The sequence below is a fragment of the Aptenodytes patagonicus genome, chromosome 6 (genome assembly GCF_965638725.1).
Source record: "Aptenodytes patagonicus chromosome 6, bAptPat1.pri.cur, whole genome shotgun sequence".
Taxonomy (NCBI): Eukaryota; Metazoa; Chordata; class Aves; order Sphenisciformes; family Spheniscidae; genus Aptenodytes; species Aptenodytes patagonicus.
In genome coordinates this window covers 73,536,999-73,557,035 of record NC_134954.1, presented here as the reverse complement: position 1 = coordinate 73,557,035, position 20,037 = coordinate 73,536,999, and the positions used below count along the sequence as shown (strand labels likewise).

General features: G+C 40.2%; 1 protein-coding gene across 5 annotated transcripts in view; it reads right to left on the bottom strand.

The window, feature by feature from the left end:
* Window positions 1–20,037, bottom strand: part of MBD5 (methyl-CpG binding domain protein 5) — a 152,141-nt gene that overhangs the window by 90,702 nt on the left and 41,402 nt on the right. For all 5 annotated transcript variants that reach the window (XM_076343140.1, XM_076343139.1, XM_076343141.1 and 2 more), the window contains exon 2: window positions 9,987–10,084. The gene's annotated coding sequence lies outside the window, so the exon portion shown is untranslated. The remainder of the gene's footprint in view (window positions 1–9,986; window positions 10,085–20,037) is intronic.

Genomic DNA, 20,037 nt, shown 5'->3' with positions numbered 1-20,037 from the left:
CATTAATATTTTTCAGGAATGTGGTAAAAAATAAAAATAAACATTCTGTTTTGAATGACAGCTCTGCAGTATCACCACAGGTTTTCAGAGGAAGAGTGGCTCTTTTCTTTAGAAACTTTGTGTGAGCTTGAATTTAAAAGCATCACTGGTTTTAATTTAACAGCATTTCACTGAACTGGGATCCTTCTAAGAGAAGAGACAAAGATGTTTGAGATTCACTGAGCTGGATCGGCAGAAACTAACTGGGGTAGGGATCTCCCTTTAGCAGAGATATGCTGATAGAGGCAAGTTAAGAATCTGAAAAACGACGATGCCTTGTTTAAAGATAAACCAACAAAAGCAAGAATTAGTTAGTTTAATTTCAAAGCTCTTATTTCTCATTGTAGGAAAACTGTTGTGGCTATACTTGTAATATAAAAATTGCAGCTCCTGGTGGTACCAGGCCAGATCAGATGTGGATAAACACTGGTGACCCAAGCTGAATGTGCCAATTTCAAACCAGGGCTGTATGCAAAGCCGTGGGAGAGCCAAGAGTTCTTCCCTTCCCACCATTGCCTTTACAGAACCAAATTCTCGCTTAACTGGAGACAACTGCAAACAGCTCAACACAGAATCAAGGAAAGCTCCTGCACCCTCTCCCCGCACGTTATAACGAGGACAGAAACGAGGAGAAAAGCCAACTTGGCCAGGCCTTTGCTGTGGGGACACTTGTATCTGGGACAAGCACCCACTGGTCAGAATCACCAGCACCAGTTATCCAAATCAACAACTGGCTGATGAACCACAGCACAGACATCTCTCTTTTTTCATATTTTCACTTTCCTTAACCATTTTGATAGAATTTCGTCATGAAAGTGGGCCTCCAAAGATGTGAATTTATAGTAAGGGGAAAATAAAACTAAATTAAATAGCAAAACGGAAAAAAAACCCAACCTCCACAACCTTTCAGGCCATCTTCATGTAAAGAAAAACAATGGTTTCCTAGGTTTTCCTTAACAGCTAAATTTTAAATTTGCTACCCTTGAGCTTCTTTTTAGAGCACTGTTTTTTCAGAAGGAATTATAAAAACAAAAATCGAAGATCTGAATTTGGTTTGGTGTTACAACAGAAAACAATAATTCAGTTTATCTACTACATTCTTCCTTTAAATATTTTGTGTAATTAACAAATTATTACAGTAGCTCTATTACCTGTTATTTTAAACCCATAGGTCTTTAAGGAAAACCAGAGATGATGTGGCTTTTACCTCACAGAAATTTCTTGATGTATTACAGGAAAACATAAGGATGACTATTTGTAAAACTTTCTAACATCACGAACTGAAATAATAAAAAACCCCAAAACTTTCTGGAGACATCCAGGTTGCTGTGACTGTATGAAGCCTTAGACAACTAATTCAGAAACTGTGTGCACCCCTGCCCGGCCTCCCTCACCTTCCCGGTTGCCTTTACACAACAGATATGGGGCCCTGGAACTTGAGGGCGAGGCAAGCGAGGACGTAGATGAAGGTCCATCCGGGGGGTCGCCTAGGGTGAGGCAGTCAGCCCCACGCATTACGACTGCCTCTGCTAAGAAAAAAAGGAGGGTAATTGTCATAGGCGATTCCCTTCTGAGGGGAACAGAGGGCCCGATATGCCGACCGGACCCGTCCCACAGGGAAGTCTGCTGCCTCCCTGGGGCCCGGGTCAGAGACATCACTAGGAAGCTCCCTGGTTTAGTACGGCCTTCTGATTACTACCCGCTGCTGGTTATACAGGCTGGCAGTGATGAGGTTGTGGAGAGAAGTCCTGCAGCGATCAAAAGGGACTTCAGGGCACTGGGGCGACTGGTTCAAGGATCGGGAGCACAGGTAGTGTTTTCCTCTATCCCTGCAGTGGCAGGGAAGGATACCGAAAGGAGCAGGAAAACACACCTGATCAACGCGTGGCTCAGGGGCTGGTGCCGTCGGAGGAATTTTGGCTTTTTTGATCATGGAGAGGTTTACATGGCACCGGGCCTGCTGGTGACAGACGGAGTCCAGCTGTCTCACAAGGGAAAAAGGATCATGGCTCATGAATTGGCAGGGCTCATTGAGAGGGCTTTAAACTAGGTTCGAAGGGGGAAGGGGATAAAACCAGGCTCGCTAGAGATGAGCCGAGGGGTGGCGTGCCGATGCCGGGGGCGAAATCGATAGCCCAGCTCAAGTGCATATACACCAATGCACGCAGCATGGGCGGCAAGCAGGAGGAGCTGGAAGCCATTGTGCAGCGGGAGAGATATGACTTAGTCGCCCTCACAGAAACATGGTGGGGTGACTCTCACGACTGGAGTGCTGCAATGGATGGCTACAGACTCTTCAGAAGGGACAGGCGAGGAAGGAGAGGCGGTGGGGTGGCCCTGTATGTTAGGGAGTGTTTTGATTGTATAGAGCTCAACGATTGTGATGATGGTACGGTTGAGTGTCTATGGGTAAGGATGAGGGGGAAGGCCAACGAGGCAGATATCCTGCTGGGAGTCTGTTATAGACCACCCAACCAGGATGAAGGGGCGGATGAAGCGTTCTATAAGCGGCTGGCACAAGTCTCTCAATCGCTAGCCCTTGTTCTCGTGGGGGACTTCAACTTCCCGGATGTCTGCTGGAAATACAACACGGCAGAGAGGAAGCAGTCTAGGAGGTTCCTGGAGTGTGTGGAAGACAACTTCCTGACACAGCTGGTAAGTGAGCCTACCAGGGGAGGTGCCTCGCTCGACCTGCTGTTTACCAACAGAGAAGGACTGGTGGGAGATGTGGTGGTCGGAGGCCGTCTTGGGCTTAGCGACCATGAAATGATAGAATTCTCGCTTCTTGGTGAAGTAAGGAGGGGGGGCAGCAAAACTGCAACCATGGACTTCCGGAGGGCGGACTTTGGCCTGTTCAGGACGCTGGTTGAGAGAGTCCCCTGGGAGACGGTCCTGAAGGGCAAAGGGGTCCAGGAAGGCTGGACGATCTTCAAGAAGGAAGTCTTAAAGGCGCAGGAGCAGGCTGTCCCTGTACGCCGTAAGAAGAATGGGCGGAGAAGACGACCGGCCTGGCTGAACGGGGAGCTCTTGCTGGGACTCAGGAAAAAAAGGAGAGTTTACCGCTTGTGGAAGAAGGGGCAGGCGACTCAAGAAGAGTACAGGGATCTCGTTAGGTCGTGCAGAGAGGAAATGAGAAAGGCAAAAGCCCAGCTAGAACGCAATCTGGCCGCTGTCGTTAAAGACAACAAAAAAAGTTTTTACAGATATATTAATGACAAGAAGAGAGCCAAGGAGAATCTCCATCCTTTATTGGATGCAAGGGGGAACATTGTCACTGAGGATGAGGAAAAGGCTGAGGTACTCAATGCCTTCTTTGCCTCAGTCTTTAACAGGCAGACCAGTTATCCTCAGGGTACTCGGCCCCCCGAGCTGGAAGACGGGGACGGCGAGCAGGATGAACCCCCCGTAATCCAGGAGGAAGCAGTCAATGACCTGCTATGCCACCTGGACACTCACAAGTCTATGGGGCCGGATGGGATCCACCCGAGAGTGCTGAGGGAGCTGGCGGAGGTGCTCGCCAAGCCGCTCTCCATCATTTATCAGCAGTCCTGGTTAACGGGGGAGGTTCCGGAAGACTGGAGGCTTGCCAATGTGACGCCCATCCACAAGAAGGGCCGGAAGGAGGATCCGGGGAACTACAGGCCTGTCAGCCTGACCTCGGTGCCGGGGAAGATTATGGAGCGGCTCATCTTGAGGGCGCTCACAAGGCATGAGCGGGACAACCAGGGGATCCGGCCTAGCCAGCACGGGTTCATGAGAGGCAGGTCCTGCTTGACCAACCTGATCTCCTTCTATGACCAGGTGACCCGCCTAGTGGATGAGGGAAAGGCTGTGGATGTGGTCTACCTGGACTTCAGCAAGGCCTTTGACACTGTCTCCCACAGCATTCTCCTAGAGAAGCTGGCGGCTCACGGCTTAGACAGGTGGACTCTGCGCTGGGTCAAAAACTGGCTGGACGGCCGGGCCCAGAGAGTTGTGGTGAATGGAGTTACATCCAGTTGGCGGCCGGTCACGAGCGGTGTTCCCCAGGGCTCAGTACTGGGGCCGGTCTTGTTTAATATCTTTATTGATGATCTGGATGAGGGGATTGAGTGCACCCTCAGTAAGTTTGCAGACGACACCAAGTTGGGTGGGAGTGTTGATCTGCTCGAGGGTAGGAAGGCTCTGCAGAGGGACCTGGACAGGCTGGATGGATGGGCCCAGGCCAACTGTATGAGGTTCAACAAGGCCAAGTGCCGGGTCCTGCACTTCGGCCACAACAACCCCATGCAGCGCTACAGGCTTGGGGAAGAGTGGCTGGAAAGCTGCCTGGCGGAAAAGGACCTGGGGGTGCTGGTCGACAGCCGGCTGACCATGAGCCGGCAGTGTGCCCAGGCGGCCAAGAAGGCCAATGGCATCCTGGCCTGTATCAGAAATAGTGTGGCCAGTAGGAGTAGGGAAGTGATCGTGCCCCTGTACTCGGCCCTGGTGAGGCCGCACCTCGAATACTGTGTTCAGTTTTGGGCCCCTCACTACAAGAAGGACGTTGAGGTGCTGGAGCGTGTCCAGAGAAGGGCAACAAGGCTGGTGAGGGGTCTGGAGCACAAGTCTTATGAGGAGCGGCTGAGGGAACTGGGACTGTTCAGCCTGGAGAAAAGGAGGCTGAGGGGAGACCTCATCGCTCTCTACAACTACCTGAAAGGAAGTTGTAGCGAGGTGGGTGTTGGTCTTTTCTCCGAAGTAACAAGCGATAGGACGAGAGGAAATGGCCTCAAGTTGCGGCAGGGGAGGTTTAGATTGGATGTAAGGAAAAATTTCTTTACTGAAAGAGTGGTGAAACATTGGAACAGGCTGCCCAGGGAAGTGGTGGAGTCCCCATCCCTGGAGGTATTTAAAAGACGTGTAGATGAGGCGCTTAGGGACATGGTTTAGTGGGCCTGGTGGTGTTGGGTTGACGGTTGGACTCGATGATCTTAGAGGTCTCTTCCAACCTCAATGATTCTATGATTCTATGATTCTATGTATGCCTAGCTTTGTTAAGAAAAAATAGATATTAAAAGGTGAATTTCAACAGTTATGCTATGATGTTATTAATTTTAAAGAAAGATGCACAGTATCAGAAATCTTTGCATTATTTAAATATTTAACTTCAAAATTACAGTTAAACCACTGAGCTTGATTAATTTGGTAACAATAAAAATGTGTTGGGAATATTTACTTTTTTTTCAGGGTGCCTTCTGTCCCAATTTTTCAAAATGGCAAGCCCTTGTAGTTTGCAGTATTTATTGACACTATCTGCTTCAAGAAAAAGTTCAAAACGTCAGCCCACATTTTATTTGAAAATTGTTTCAGAAGGACCAGCTGGGAAAGAAATGGAGACCATTGAAAACAAACTTCTTGCTCTGGTGAAATGTGAAAAACTTAGCAGAAGACGTACAAAATTTTCTGTTAAGGCAGAGAATAACCTATCAAATCTATTATATTTAAAACATACTCTAAAATATACCTAAAAGTAGTGATATTGTAGAGCAACATTATAGGAATATATTTTTTTCCCCCCAAATACTTCTACAGAAATGATTTAAAGGAACTTTCAAATTAAGTAGGTTTCCCTTTATTACATTTAAGAAGGTAGAATTAGTTTATATCGTGCACTAGAGAAAGTAACTTGGGATTTCACAAAAACCCAACTCTTTCATATTAAAAGATGAGAGAGAGACAGAAAATTGACTGTTCTCAGAAAAACATTACGGCTTCAGAAGAGACAGTTGGGCTCCTTGGTTTTAATGACAATTCAGGAAAAATTGTCTGTCAATCCGGACTGCAGACTGCTTTAGGGAGAAAAATGATGCAACACGACACTGTTCCTTCTCTGTCTTAGAATAACTACAACCAAAACATCAGTAATGACACAGTTCTAAGACAAACTATTTAGAGAAGCACTGTGTATGCAGCGCCAAGTCATATGTTATATACTTCAGTATAATTAAACAGACTTATAAATTCTGAAGTTTGGATAGTAAGAGGCCCGATTTTGTGCAGCGATATATCACGAGTCCCAGAATTACGCAGTTCAGAAAGTTTCAAAGACTACATGGCTTGCAGCTGGAGATGGCACAGGGGACTAAACATGTCTATCACTTTATTGCACAGTATAAAATTCTATCCAGCTACTAGAATTTTCCATGTACTGTTTAAAAAGATAAAACACAAGAAACAGATGTAAACCTCACTCATCCTCCTTAAGTCTGGATAACCAGTTTTCTATTTTATTAATGCTGTATTTCTCGGATATATTTTTGCACCCTTCTAAGTGATTAACAAGAAAAAATATTATAAGGACTTGTAACGTATCATTCTGGTTTCTTTCACACGCTGAAATAAATAATATAAATCAATAAGTGCCATCTCAGTTTACGGATAAGGAAAACCCAGTGTTTATGCTAAAACTGCTATATGCATATTGAAAATACCCCTAAATTCCAAACTGTTTTCTAATACACGATTTAAAGCTTTTTGAAACATACAGTTTTGGAAATGCACAATTTCAATGTACATACACACTATAGCAAGGACACCATTTGGCAGACAGCTGATCTTTGCATTACGGTTGTGCGTAACCTTGCTAGCACAGCACAGAGGCAGACTTAGCTCCTCCGTAGCACTTCACAGTCACGCCGAAGTAGCCACAAGGCTGTTGTACTGAAGTTGACTTGCATCAGCTGGCTCAGAGCATGGGTAGAAAGATGTGCAACCTTCAATAGCCATCTGTGCAGACTCACCCTGAGAAAAAGGGGTGCAAATCTGGAGCCAGAATAGAACTGTAATTCTGGAAAGTAAGTGAAATGAGGGAAGACTGGTACTGTGTGAGAACAGATAATGAACTTGAAATAGACACCGGCTAACATTAGAAATTACTTGGATGAGGGAGAATGAAAACAGAGATGCAGGACACGAGACATACAAGGAACTAGGATACAAGTAAGAATGGCCGAATGTGAAACTGAGAACCAAGAAGAATGAAATCGTGACTTCAAACAAAGATGCCTAGGCCAACAACCCTTTCAATTCCTACGCTTTTCATGGAGGATCACTGCTCTCACTTTTCTGGCTCGAAAGAATCTTCATGGAGTGAATACCCCAGTTCTGCAACTACTGTAAGAAGTATACAAACCCCAGCAGCCCATCAAAAGAGCTGGCAAGGGAAGCTCCTAGAACTGAAAATGTTTCTGCAAAATAACCTGGGCTTCAGAGATTGGGTTTTGCCAGAAAGTCTTAGAGAAAACCTGTTGCTAAAAGGTACGGTAAAGCATAAAGGCAAATTCTTAATTCTAGCTGCAGAGCAAGGTTTGAAAATTATACGAGTACGGAAGATCTGGAACCACACACCGAACAATTAAAAACGCTAGATAGCTGCATAATGATTAAATGCCATCTATTTAATGCAAGGATTTCCTTCAAGGGAGAAAAATAGCATGTTATCATATAATTAAAGACTGCATGATAATGTACAAGGTACAAGTGGGTGAACCAAGGTCACTAAGGTTTTGAAGTATTAGACTGCAAGCACAGTAATGCGTATTAAATACAAAAAGCTCTTGCATTTAAAAATAGATCAAATGGAATAGAAACAGTGTCTGCACATACCTATACAGCTGTGAACATTTTAGTATCGGTAGACAAAAAGAGTGCAAAATAAAAGCTGAGATGCCAAGAATGAGAGATAAATGTTTTTTTGGATTTCATAGAAGCATTCTGAGGTTTATCCACATGTACGTATTAAAACTTTAAGGAAATAACCAGTAAAACATCAACCTTACAGAAAGAAAGACTTTCCCTGTCCCAGTTTTTCACATACAAAAAACGTTTCTTCTTAACCCAAATGCAAACTTTGATAATTACTCCCCCAAAACATTTGGTTTTCCTTAACCAAATGTTGTAGGTCCCCATTTTAGAACAAATAAAAACATACACAAGGGTCTATCCTTGAAGGAAACCGTAACAACAAAACAAACACAAAAATTTAACCTCAACATCACAGAGGTATAAATAACCTCTCTCAGCTCAGTAGTGTTTATCTTTTAAATGAAAAAGGTCTTCTGTTCTGGGGGTTAAAAAAAAAAAAAAAGGAATAAGAAAAAAGAAAAAAAGAGAACTGCCTTAATTTCTTTCTTAATTTGAGTTTTCCTCTAACAAACAGCTACTGTTTGTTTCCTTATTTTAGGTCATGTAATTCAGTTATGAGTGCTGCACTTTTTAACTCTTTCCCATCTGCTGTTCTCTTACAGCATCATCTGGGAGCTGAGAAAAACTAGAACGATGCAAAACCCGACGGAAGCAGGGCTGCGTTAGCCCAGATACATCTGCCAGTGTCCACTGCATATGGAGATATACACGAGTAACATAACGTTTTAGTGCCCTTGTTAAACTCGGGATGAAAAAAACCTCAAAAAAGTAAAAAGAGTTTCATAGGAGAGCTCTGACTTCTGTAAAAAGATACTGAATGGGCAGTAAAACAGAAATGCATTACAAACACTACATAAACGAGGTACTTCATTTTCATAACACCGAAGTGAAAGATAGAACTGCAACCCTGTGTCTCCCAGCCCACGTGCTCCATCAGGCTGGGTCTGGGCTAACTATGCAGTTCCAACAATTTTCTATTCATACTGCTTGAAAAATCAGTTATAGGGATCTGCAGAAAAAGCCCTTTCCCAGCAGATCACGGCTGCCCAGACGTGCCTAAAGGAAGTAACTTAGTTCTGAACACTGAACAAAGTTTGTACTAAGTAGATCAGTTTTCACTGTGTTGCATCGCACGGCGTTGCGCTGCAGGTGAAAAGAATATCAATAGGGCCATAGCATCCTGACAACACAGTGAGTTTTATTCTTCAGATAAACAGCTAATGAGAGCTATTCAAAGTTCAGATCCGAGAACTGAGTAGCTTATTCATGAACTTATCCATCCTCTTATTCAACAGCATTTTACATGCTTCATTTTGAAAAGTTTCAGATGAAGTCACTGTATTCAGAAGTTCAAAAATGAAGCCGTACCCTCATTTTGGACCTGTCTAGTAAAACAAAGGCAGGCAAATATGTAAATTTCTAGTGAATTAAAGTGCCCCATTAGGAGTTCAATTATATTCTGAAATTATGTCTTAATTGGTTTGCTCATAGATGAGCTGTACAGCTAACCAAAAATCTACTGCCATATAATCATCACTAAAATTCAGATATTGCCACACATTAAATTAACAGCAGATACTGAGTGGGAAAATTAGCTCCATTTCCATAACAGAAGATTTTTTTCCCATATTACCTAGAATGTTTTATATAGTTAGTTTCAAAATAGAAAAAAATAATACACAAAACTCTCCTGAATGTCCAACATTTATTTTGATCAGAAGTCCACACATTCAAAATAAATAGCACGAGCAGAGTGCACATCAGATTCGCGTCTCTAACATCTAATTAAAAAGAAGTCGCATTTCTAAACTCCTGTAGAAAGCTTCAAGAGATTGACCACTCTTTTACTTTGCGTGTTGCTGGCTATTTCTTTTCTACATAACTTTTGGGTTTTTGAGTTGTAATCCCCATGCCCAACTACTCTTCGGATTTTGATATATAAGGTATTCCTGGTTATCATCAGTATCACACACAGATATTGCAAATGATCTCATGGTATGAAAAACTAGCGAGAAAGAATAAGGAATAGCATCAAATACAGAAAAAACAAGCTAAGGACTCATATTCTTGTAACTAAAAGGAGGAAAAGAAACCGAGCTCCTTCCATACAGCTTATTTTTCACATTAGTAGGATAAATAAACTTACTAAAAAAAGTTAAAACTTAGAAGTGAAGCCAGGCTCCTGAACTTCAGCTGCTGTTCAATTATGGTTATTTTTGAGGACAAAACCTATCTAACTTATTACTTATACACAAATGCATAATATAGATTATTTTACTTACCTTTGCTGTGTGAACGAAACAAATTTCAAAGATCTTGTCTGTAAATGATATATTCTTCAATATTTATGCCACCAATGACCACCATCGTCAATAAGGATCTGAAGAAAAACACCACAAAGCAGTACATAAGCCACGTTAGTTTCAACTAGACTTAGGATTTTTCAAAATTGCATTTATTTATTAGGAAGACACAAAGTAAAATTGTGCATTTCATACAATACATGAATTTATTAGCGGCTGTTAAAAGCAAATAGACAAGCACCAGAGCCATTGCATGGGAAGGCATTTATCTACTTCAGGCATGTAACAATTACTCTGCATTATTGTATTTAAGACTAAATACACCAAACTTGGGAAATTCACTGCTATCGTACCAAAATAACAACAGCAGTAATCATCCCATGAGTTAAAGATTAGAAAAGACAAATAAAATTACAAATTAGTATTGAAGTGTGTTATATTATAAGCATTAATAGGTTATGAAAAGTTAAGCCACCTCCCTAAACTTTGAAAAGCCAAATTAAAGGTAACTTTAAGACAACGCCCCTAAAAATGCCAGTTATGGTTTTAAAAAAAACCCCCACATTATTCAACTGTATAACCACGCAGTATCATTTATTAGTGCTGTTTTCTTATTTTAGTACTTTAACTATGGAAAGATGAATTAAAAAAAAGATTACTGTGCTTATGGTAAGATCAGAATCAAATGAACGTGTCTATGTATGTACTTCCTTTGGAATCAACTTATGCCAAAATGCCCAATAGCGTCAATTTTCTTTTAATTTTTTTTTCCCAAGTCTCAACTTCTTTCATTAAAAGAGAAACCACTTGTCTATTATAACCACAATAAAATTTCCACAGAGCAGTTGAGGTTGCCAGGGACCTCTGGAGAACATTTGCTCCGCCCCACCTGCTCAAGCAGGGCAACCTAGAGCTGGTGGCCCGGGACCGTGTCTAGTTGGACTTTAAACATCTCCACGGATGGAGACTCCACAGCCTCTCTGGGCAACCCGGTGCAGTGGTCAACCACCCTGACAGTAAAAAGGTGTTTCCTGACGTTCAGAATGCCCTGACGTTCTCTGCTCTGGAGAACATTTCCTTAATGAAGGAACTTCAAAGCGTAGCTGTGTAACATGAGACAGGAAGTTTGATAACAGCCGTAAGTCAGTATAACCAACCCTTATGCACATGCTCGACGCTATATACAAAATTAAGCCCCGCTGGTCCCCGTATAACCTAACATATGCTGCAATACTTTTGAAATCTTTCAGTCCTCATTTAGCAACAGATGCAATTAACTAGAAGACTAATCAAGTCAAAAAGCTTTCGTCTTGTAAACAATTTTCCCCTCTACTCAGTCGATTCCACTTGGTTTAGTCTTTCTCAGATTACAGAGGAATCCAACTCTGAGCAAAGGAAAACCTTTTGCTGACTCCTGACAGCGTGCAACCAGAGCAGCAATCCAACTTGGGTTAACACAGGCAACTAATTCATCTTGAATATATGTTTTTTTAAAACGTGATTTATCTATTTACTCATTTATTTATGTGCAGGCCTGGGACATCTGATTGCCAGCAGTCAGGACACGTGTGGAATGGTGATTGGATCACCAGACCACTTAGCAGGCTCTGCGGACAATTTATTGCTGCTTAAAGCCGTAATACCTCTAATAGCAAAACCACTAAGTTTTTGCAGTTTGCCTAGCAAAAAGTTATTTCATCTCAGCTTTATGATAACTCTTTATCTGAATTGTTCATGTTTGTTTCTTCTGAAGCTAATCCAATCCCTCCCGGCTTCCATCACCTGAGAATGAACACCTTTCAAACCAACTTCTTCCACAAAATAGCACATTATCGAATACTTAAATGGATACTCTGCCCTTTCTAGTGCTTCCAAAAATTTAAAATCCCTGTAGAAAAAATAACTGTCAGATCAGTCTCTGAAATAAAATTGCATAGGCTATACCATGATTATACTAACTCTCTTTTTCTAATGAAAAATCTGAAAAAGAAATTGGATGTACACTGTGCCTTGATGCTTGCCAAACTGAGAGTTGATGGATTGGTATGGGGAAAAAATTCCAGAGACAAAATGACCCTATTAAAGCATTAAAAAGCTGCTGTGTAGGAACTGAAAGCGACGCTGCCCCAGCAGACTGCCGCTGCATTTTCAGATATGGTTCAAGACAGGGTTGAGGGACAGGAGAGGAATGGAAAAAAGTGTTTCAAATAATCTAAGGGTAATGAAATATAACGAAGTGCACAGAAGTCGTCTGTGAAAAACAGGTGAAAAACAAGTTCTGCAGATAAGCTGCTCAAAGTCACTAAACAACCCGATCTAAGACACCAAATGTTGCTGCATTAAGGTACGCCACGTGAACATTAAACCCAAAACAATTACCTTTAATTCAACAGGTCTACATCTTGTGCAGTCATGACATATGCTTCTTTTGTTAGCTATGCTTGGCTTTGGCTGTACTTTACTTGTTTTATATGCCAAACCAATAAAGTCAGAGGAATAAACTGGTACGGAAGCCAAAGCAGAATCCATCAACAGATTTGTTTAATAAGTTCAGCACAGAAGATACTTATCAGCGGTTACAAACCAGAAAGCACACCTGCTGACAGGGAGATCTTAAAATTGAAAGCGCACCGAGAACTGGAGCAAAAAAATGTTTTTTTTTTAAAGGGAGAACACAATACAGAGCAACTACAGGGAAATGAATGCAACATTTCATTGTGCCATTTTAAACAATTATTCTTCAAAGTGGTTCAGAGCCTGTGACTTGTTTTCCCTAAAAGCGACTTTGCACATGTAATTCGGTGTTGAGGCTTTCTATCAATTGCCCTTCAAACTTAGCATTCAATTTTCTTAAGAAGTTGAATCATACCCAAATCTCCCCAGATTTTTTAAGTGCCACTGAAAAGATTTTTTTTTTTTGCCTGACAAGTAAATCATTCTCACTTTGCCTTTTGTGTTAATAAATGATATTTTCTTTTTTTGCTGGCACTGAACTGCACAACCAAAATCCAGATATTTAAACTGTGGTCCCATTGCAGATGTTATTTCTGATCAGATTTAATCCTCTCTCTCTCACACATAACAACTGCAGTAATTGTAAGGGTATCATTAATTTTGTTCTTAAAACCTTCAAGCCTTCTCGAAGGAGTTTGAGCATCGCATCACAGGGAAAAGGTTTCTTCTGTGTTAAACCACATTTCAGGGGAATCTTCTAAATCTCTCAGGACCTGTTCATTTTGCTGAACAGCACCCAAGTGTTTCATTATTTTTTTCTTCATATGACTTTATGATCATCATCATAACAGCCAGAAGGAGTCACTATGATCTCATCTTCAATTAATGTGAGTTTACCAATGAAATTAAAACATTTTATTTTTAATAACATGTTATCTTATTTACAATAGCTGATTCCTGTATGTCATTTGACACTGACACAAAAAAAGTCACAGTTACATGGCATCAGAAATAGACAGTCATAAAGAGACTCAAAACAGACATTTTTCCATCTTAAAGAAAGTCTGTATTTTTTTTTTTTTTTAATTCTCTAGCACCTTGTTTTGAATGTTGTTCCTCTAAATATCCTAGAGTATGAAGAGTTGGTTCTACAAGATTCTGCATCCTAGTCTGGTGCCAACCCACAAAACATATGTCTCTGCTCAAATGTAAAAATCTGTTTTGATTTATTTTTTTTTTTTTAAATTTCTTCCTGGACTGGGGACAAAACATTTATTTAGATACAACTCAACATTTAGTGTCTCCTGAGATACAAAACTTTCTAAATCGCAAATATATTTTCATTAATTTATTCCCAAACAGCAACTTTGAAGAAACTAAACCATCTGAACACGTGACAATAATCATTCAAAGTAAATGCTCAAAAATCATTGGGGAAAAATAATAAGTTGTTTTTAGACATTTTTTACGCTCATGGGTGCTACTAATTCTCAAAACCATCAGATTTATTTTTAACCTAAATATTTTGTTGCATAGCTATGTAAAAACATCAATGCATTTTTCTAATGTCATTAGCTTTCCATTTGTTCCCACCGTAAATAGCTCTTGCACTCTATTTTTGTATTATTTGGGATAAGGTAGATTTTCCGCTATTATTGACACAACAGCACAAAGTATTGTTCAAACATTTTACAAAACTAACTCGAGCGCAGAAGATGATACAGCGTAGGCCACCCTGACCCCACGACTGGATTTCTTTAGATGAGTCTCTGGGCCGGTCCAGAGCTCCGATGGTGAAACCTCGCCTCTCTGTGCATTGTGGTAACTGTCCGCATCCACCCAACGCTGGGGGTTTGCTTATTAATATTCTAACATCACAAATGCAAACAAAAGACACTCTAACCTCAGGAGTTAAATATTTGCACTAGTTTCAGCAAATTAGCTTCTTGAAAGAGCCAACTTTGCACGGGCATAGATCAAAAATAACTTTGATGAATTAACAGGTGTTACTTTAAATCACATGGGTGAAAAACATGCCTGAGCTTCATATAGATGTTTAGGTATTAAAAGAAACCCATTAGCTTGGACAGGTGAAAAATTTCAGACCATTTTCTTTTAGATAAGGGACTATATGCGAGAGGCAGTACCACAGAAATACTACAAAGGCTTTGCAATCTCCATCAGTCATTTGCCTCTGGGAGGTATGTTTTTCTTAGTTGTGAGGAAAAAACCAAACTTACAGTCATATGAAGATTATTTCACACTAAGATAAATGTACACAGAAAACATTAGACATTTCAGTACACATAATAGAATATCTGCATATAGCTACACAAGGCTAACTGCAAGTATTTTCTAAATTTTTTTTAGTGACAAATTTAAAGGTAGATTTGAAAAACACTGAAGGGATTTTTTTTTTCCCCCCAGATTTCTATTTTTACACCCATAAACACACACGTACGTCGCGTACCGATGATCACGCCTGATGTGTGCAGTGGGAGAGGAAGAAAGCAACAGAATAAGCACTGCCCAAAACACACCGTGATCCCTACTGAGGTTACATTCTCCTCTGATTTTAGAATCCGCGAGATGATTCAACTCAGTTGCAAAGGCATTCCACCATAAAAGAACTAGGAGGAAAACCACCCAAGTTTCTTTTTTTGTTCCACAATAATGCAGAAAAGGCAGCCTCGGTATTTTTTAAAATTAATAGTTTTAAGTGAGAAATAAATAAACTAGGTCTGTCTTGTTTTTGTCAGACAAGCAAGCAAGAACTAATGAGATCGCGTGACAGATGACTCTGCTCCAATATTGTTTTAAGAAAGAATTTCATCCTGCTTTTAACTATTATTTACCACTTTATTCACACCAATATAACTGAATTTTCTAATTAGCATTAGAAAAAAAGAAGCATGAAAGCCTCACTAATTTTATCACTAGTGGGCTGGTAAAGGCCAGTCTTCGCAGTTCTCAAGCATTCTCCAGCAGCACTTGGGCCCGCATCATTAACAAAACTTCTCTTGTCATTGTGCCGAGCAAAGCGGGACTTGGCGATGCAGCTCACCGCAGTCCTCAGGGCAAAACGCTGTGGTGTGGGGCTGCTTCGATTTGGGCACTGTTTCTGTAACAGATACTTGCCTATATATATATATATATTTGCAATATTTAAGTCTAAACCATATGTGCATACATATAAATATTATATTTATAAGCATATATAAAACACAAAAATGTATTTTCTCTTTGTATATAGAGAACTGATACTTTATATTTTAATATAGTCAAAATCGCAGCGCTATTATAAGTTCTAAGAAACAAAACAATATTTCTGGAAGAAAAAAAACCAGCCCTCAATGAGACACAAACTACATTATAAAGAAATTCCCTTTCTCTTCCGAACATGAATATCTACATTTCCTTCCTTTCTAGGTTACTTCTAAATACTTTTTTAGCAGCTAATCTCTCTTTAAAGCTGAACAGTGTAACTTCCTCCTTCTTCTACAATGCGCAAAAGCAAAATTCTCCATGGAGATTGTCTAACGTGCAACCATTTCCTGGAGCATCATAGGACGTCAGGCTCTACATCTTAGGAAACTAAAACTATACTTAAGCCTACCTAAGGGGTAGAACAAACTAAAAGAACCCCTCCCCAAAACCCCTTATCAACCTAACCACTAAGGAAACGAGCTCCCCTCACTTCAGTCCCCACCACGCACTGTATTCATTCACTAACACGTGAACACGGCATCTAGACTTTCCTTTCTTATCCTCACTTATTTGATACTACCTTAATAGTAGAGCATGCTCTTAAAGCTAGAGCGCTTTATAGGAGTACAGAAGTTATGACTCATTCAACTGAGTATACAGAAGCTTTTGCATCAATTTATTTCACATCTCAGGTGGTCTCTGAGTCAGGCTGCCCAGCCAGTATCTATATCATCCGCAGCTATAGGAAGATGAAGAACGTAGGGTTTAAACTCTTAGTTTATCAGATAGGAACGACAAACCAGGAAACTCTGAGTGCTTCCATGGGAACAGGAGGAGGACCGGGAGCAGACCAAAGTGAAGCCAGAGTGGTAACCAGGAGTTACTATGGACACCAATGGGAAGAGCCTTGCCTTGCTATGAGTAGCCCAGAAATTAAGATGAGAGATGGGAAGAATCCCTCATTCATGTAAGTTAAACAGTGCTGCCTTAGGAAAATTATTATCCACAGCAAACTAGATCATAGAAGTGAGTAGGGTTTACTAAATATATACTTTTATTTGTAGTGAAGTGACCACTGCTGAAGTAATGAGATTTACTCACATTTCACCCAAGTACTCTTTTGTATCTGACTTACTAAATAAACAGCTAAATGCTCAGTCACACATACCTCACCTTTCACTGAAGATGAGGTATCAGCAAACTTGAATAATCTCTCTCTCTCAAAAAAAAAAAGATGGGTTTGACCTTTTTAAAATTTCCATACACAAAAGAAAATACTTTGCACCTCTACTGCCATTTATCCAAACACCTAACGTATCTCAAAATACACTCTCAAATGTAATTTATTTCCCAAGTCATGTGAAGGTGACAGAGTTCTTAGTTTACTAACAGAAGACTGTGGCAGAGTGATTTAGTGACCTTCTCAAATTCTTGGTATGTTGGTGACACAGTTGGAAACAACATACAAAATTTCTGTCAACTGTAATCTTGTTACAACACTGCAAAGACAGTTGAAATTCTTTTGAAAATGTGAAAACGCACAAATCAAGAAAAATGAATGAAAGGATTAGGAATACTACTTAGTGTTTATTTTTGGATGGAAGAAAGAAAATAGAAAAATATTTTTATAACTGTGTAAGTATCTCCATGCTTTATAACACAATGTTCTTCATCTGCTGTTTAGATGGTTTCAAAAATATTCACCTCTGATTTGTGGCAGTTGTTATCACCCATTTTATAGCTCCAGGGCAGTCTATATCTATAACAAATCTGTAGAGAACTGATTGCATAGTAATAATTTTTCTAAACATAAAACTAAAGACTGAAGGAACTGCATTATAGAACTGTAGATACAAAGCTATAGTTTCTGAATGGCTATTTCCTATCAATACTTGCATTTAAAACCTGCAAAGATGTTACGAGTTGGACTAAAGTTCTATTTTTGGTTGATTTTGAGAAAACTGCATGCTGACATTTACTATTATAAAACAATTAGTGTTCTTGTGCTTTCAAACACTGAATACCAGAAATCATGACACTGAATCAAAAACTGAAAAGAGGACATTACACAGCAGATAAAACACTGACATCTCTTCAGAGACTTTCTTTTAAAATGGAAAAAATGGCACAGTGTTGAGCCTCAATTGTTTGAAGAAATATTCTTCTCCTCCAAAATTAAATTAGAAACATTGAGAAGCACAAAATGCTGGAAATTTAAGAACGTATGAATTTGTGATGATTACACAGCAAAAGGAAGAACATGCATCTCTCTTCAGATATGTCTCTTGTTTTATTTTCTGGCTTCTTTAAAGAACAGAAAAGGCAATCAAATGCAACAGAAAAATTGTATTAATTGGCTGATCTTGTGACGGTTTCCATTCAACAGTATTTTTCCATTCATTTAGCTGAAGCATAATTATTGAGCACAAACTGCGAAGTTTTATACCACGTTTCAAATACCAGTAGGCAGAACGCTACTGCTTTGTAGAAAACTGGGTACCAAATGAAGAAGGACGTAAGGACATCACTACAGCCCCTGTTACCTGTTCAGCAGAGTCATACCTTAATATCAGGTACCAGGTTTGCCAGATGTCTGGTAGCACCAACCATACGTGGCATTCAGTAGAGTAATAGTCCTTTTTTACCTCTGGCCAGACTCTCAAAGGAGTTCAGTATCCTCTTGTGCCAGATGACTTGCCCACCTGACAGGAAAAAAAAAAAAAAAAAACCAACCCCAAAACTAACAAAACCCCACAACCATGAGAGGAAGAGGCACATGGGGTCATGGCACTACAAGAAATAGGACGGCAACCACCGCTGGACCCGAGTGGGGGTGTCTGGGGGTGTACAGAGCTCCTGCTGTGTGGCAGGGGGTTTGGAACAGGGCACTGCTAAATCCTCAAAAAATCATTTTAGGTAGAAGTCTTAAAATGAAAACTCCTATGGAATCGCTGCGTTTCCAAGTGTAATAGATGCATTCATAGCAGTATGAAAGGGCGAGCTGTTCTGCCTGGTTACAGGTACTACCATAGCTGGGGGCTTCCTCTGTGTCTGCACTAGTCCGTTTTCTCCCGGTCATTGTAATTTACTTAACTGCTATTAATGTTTAAGCAATAAGTCATGGTGAAATTGTAAGTAAAACTATATGGATATCTCCATGAATCCATAAATATCTTATTTATTTTTAAGGAAAGAAACCAGAAAGAAGGTCTAGGAAAAGTGTTTCTCTGAAATCTTGGAATCACAGTAGTTTTCAGGGGTCTTTTCTGCATTTTGACTTCAATATTCAACTGCTAATAACTGCATATAATTTCCCAGAACAAGAACCATTTTTTCCTCTGTATTTTAACATCTGTAGTTTTACAAAGGATTTCTCTTTTGATGAAACTCCCAGAAACAAATTAATTCACAAGTGTCCCCAAATGCCACAAGATTTAACAGAGGCCTGTTTCTTTATATTAGCAGTGCATGTTCACCATCAAACTGAAATCTAGTAAGACTTTTTATGTAAGATTAAAATGTTTTTAATGTACGTATCCAAATACATAAGCCCGACACCCACTTTTTCAGGCTTTACATTCACATATACTTATTACTCCACCTGCTTTCCCTCCGCCCTGACGTCTGGAAAAGAGCAGGACAGAAGGGCCACCCACCTCCTGAAACAAATACACAACCAGCTGCTGCTAGGGATACCAAAGAGGAGGCACCGCAGGTTCTGACAATGGGAAAAAACAAACATGAAAGGTAAGGAAAAGCAGATGAAAGCTGGGGACATGCCCGAAATACCAACGTGTCTCATTGTCTGAGTGTTGCTTTGAAAAAGGCCCCTAGAACACAGGAAAGATTTTTCTAAAGACAAAACACAGTTATCAAAAGCACGAATTAAACAGGAAATAACAGAAGAAAACAATTCCCTAATTGGTCAGGTAAGCCAGTATATGCTTTGCTTTTGCTTCTAATGATACTAGAAAGAAGTTGGGAAAGGGATCTTTTTAATCCTGCTGTTTACTTTAATTAAGGGAAACGGTATTCATTCTACAAGTAACATCCACGGAATGTTTAAACTCAAATTATGGGTCATATTTACTATTTTTTTTCCTCCTCCATTAACATAAGATTTGTAGCACTGCCATAATTACAATGCTTTTAAAACAAGACTGTATACAAGTATCAAATTCTGATTGATTACTATCAGGAACAATGAGTATCATCTTCCAAAACTTAGATCAGCTGCTATTTAGCTGATGATTTAGGAGCATCCACAAAAGGCATCAGGAGCAATTTAGTTACACAGGTCTAATTTAATAAAAAATAGCTTGTGAGATGATTGTATTACTAACAGAAAGGAATTTATCTCCCTTTTCAA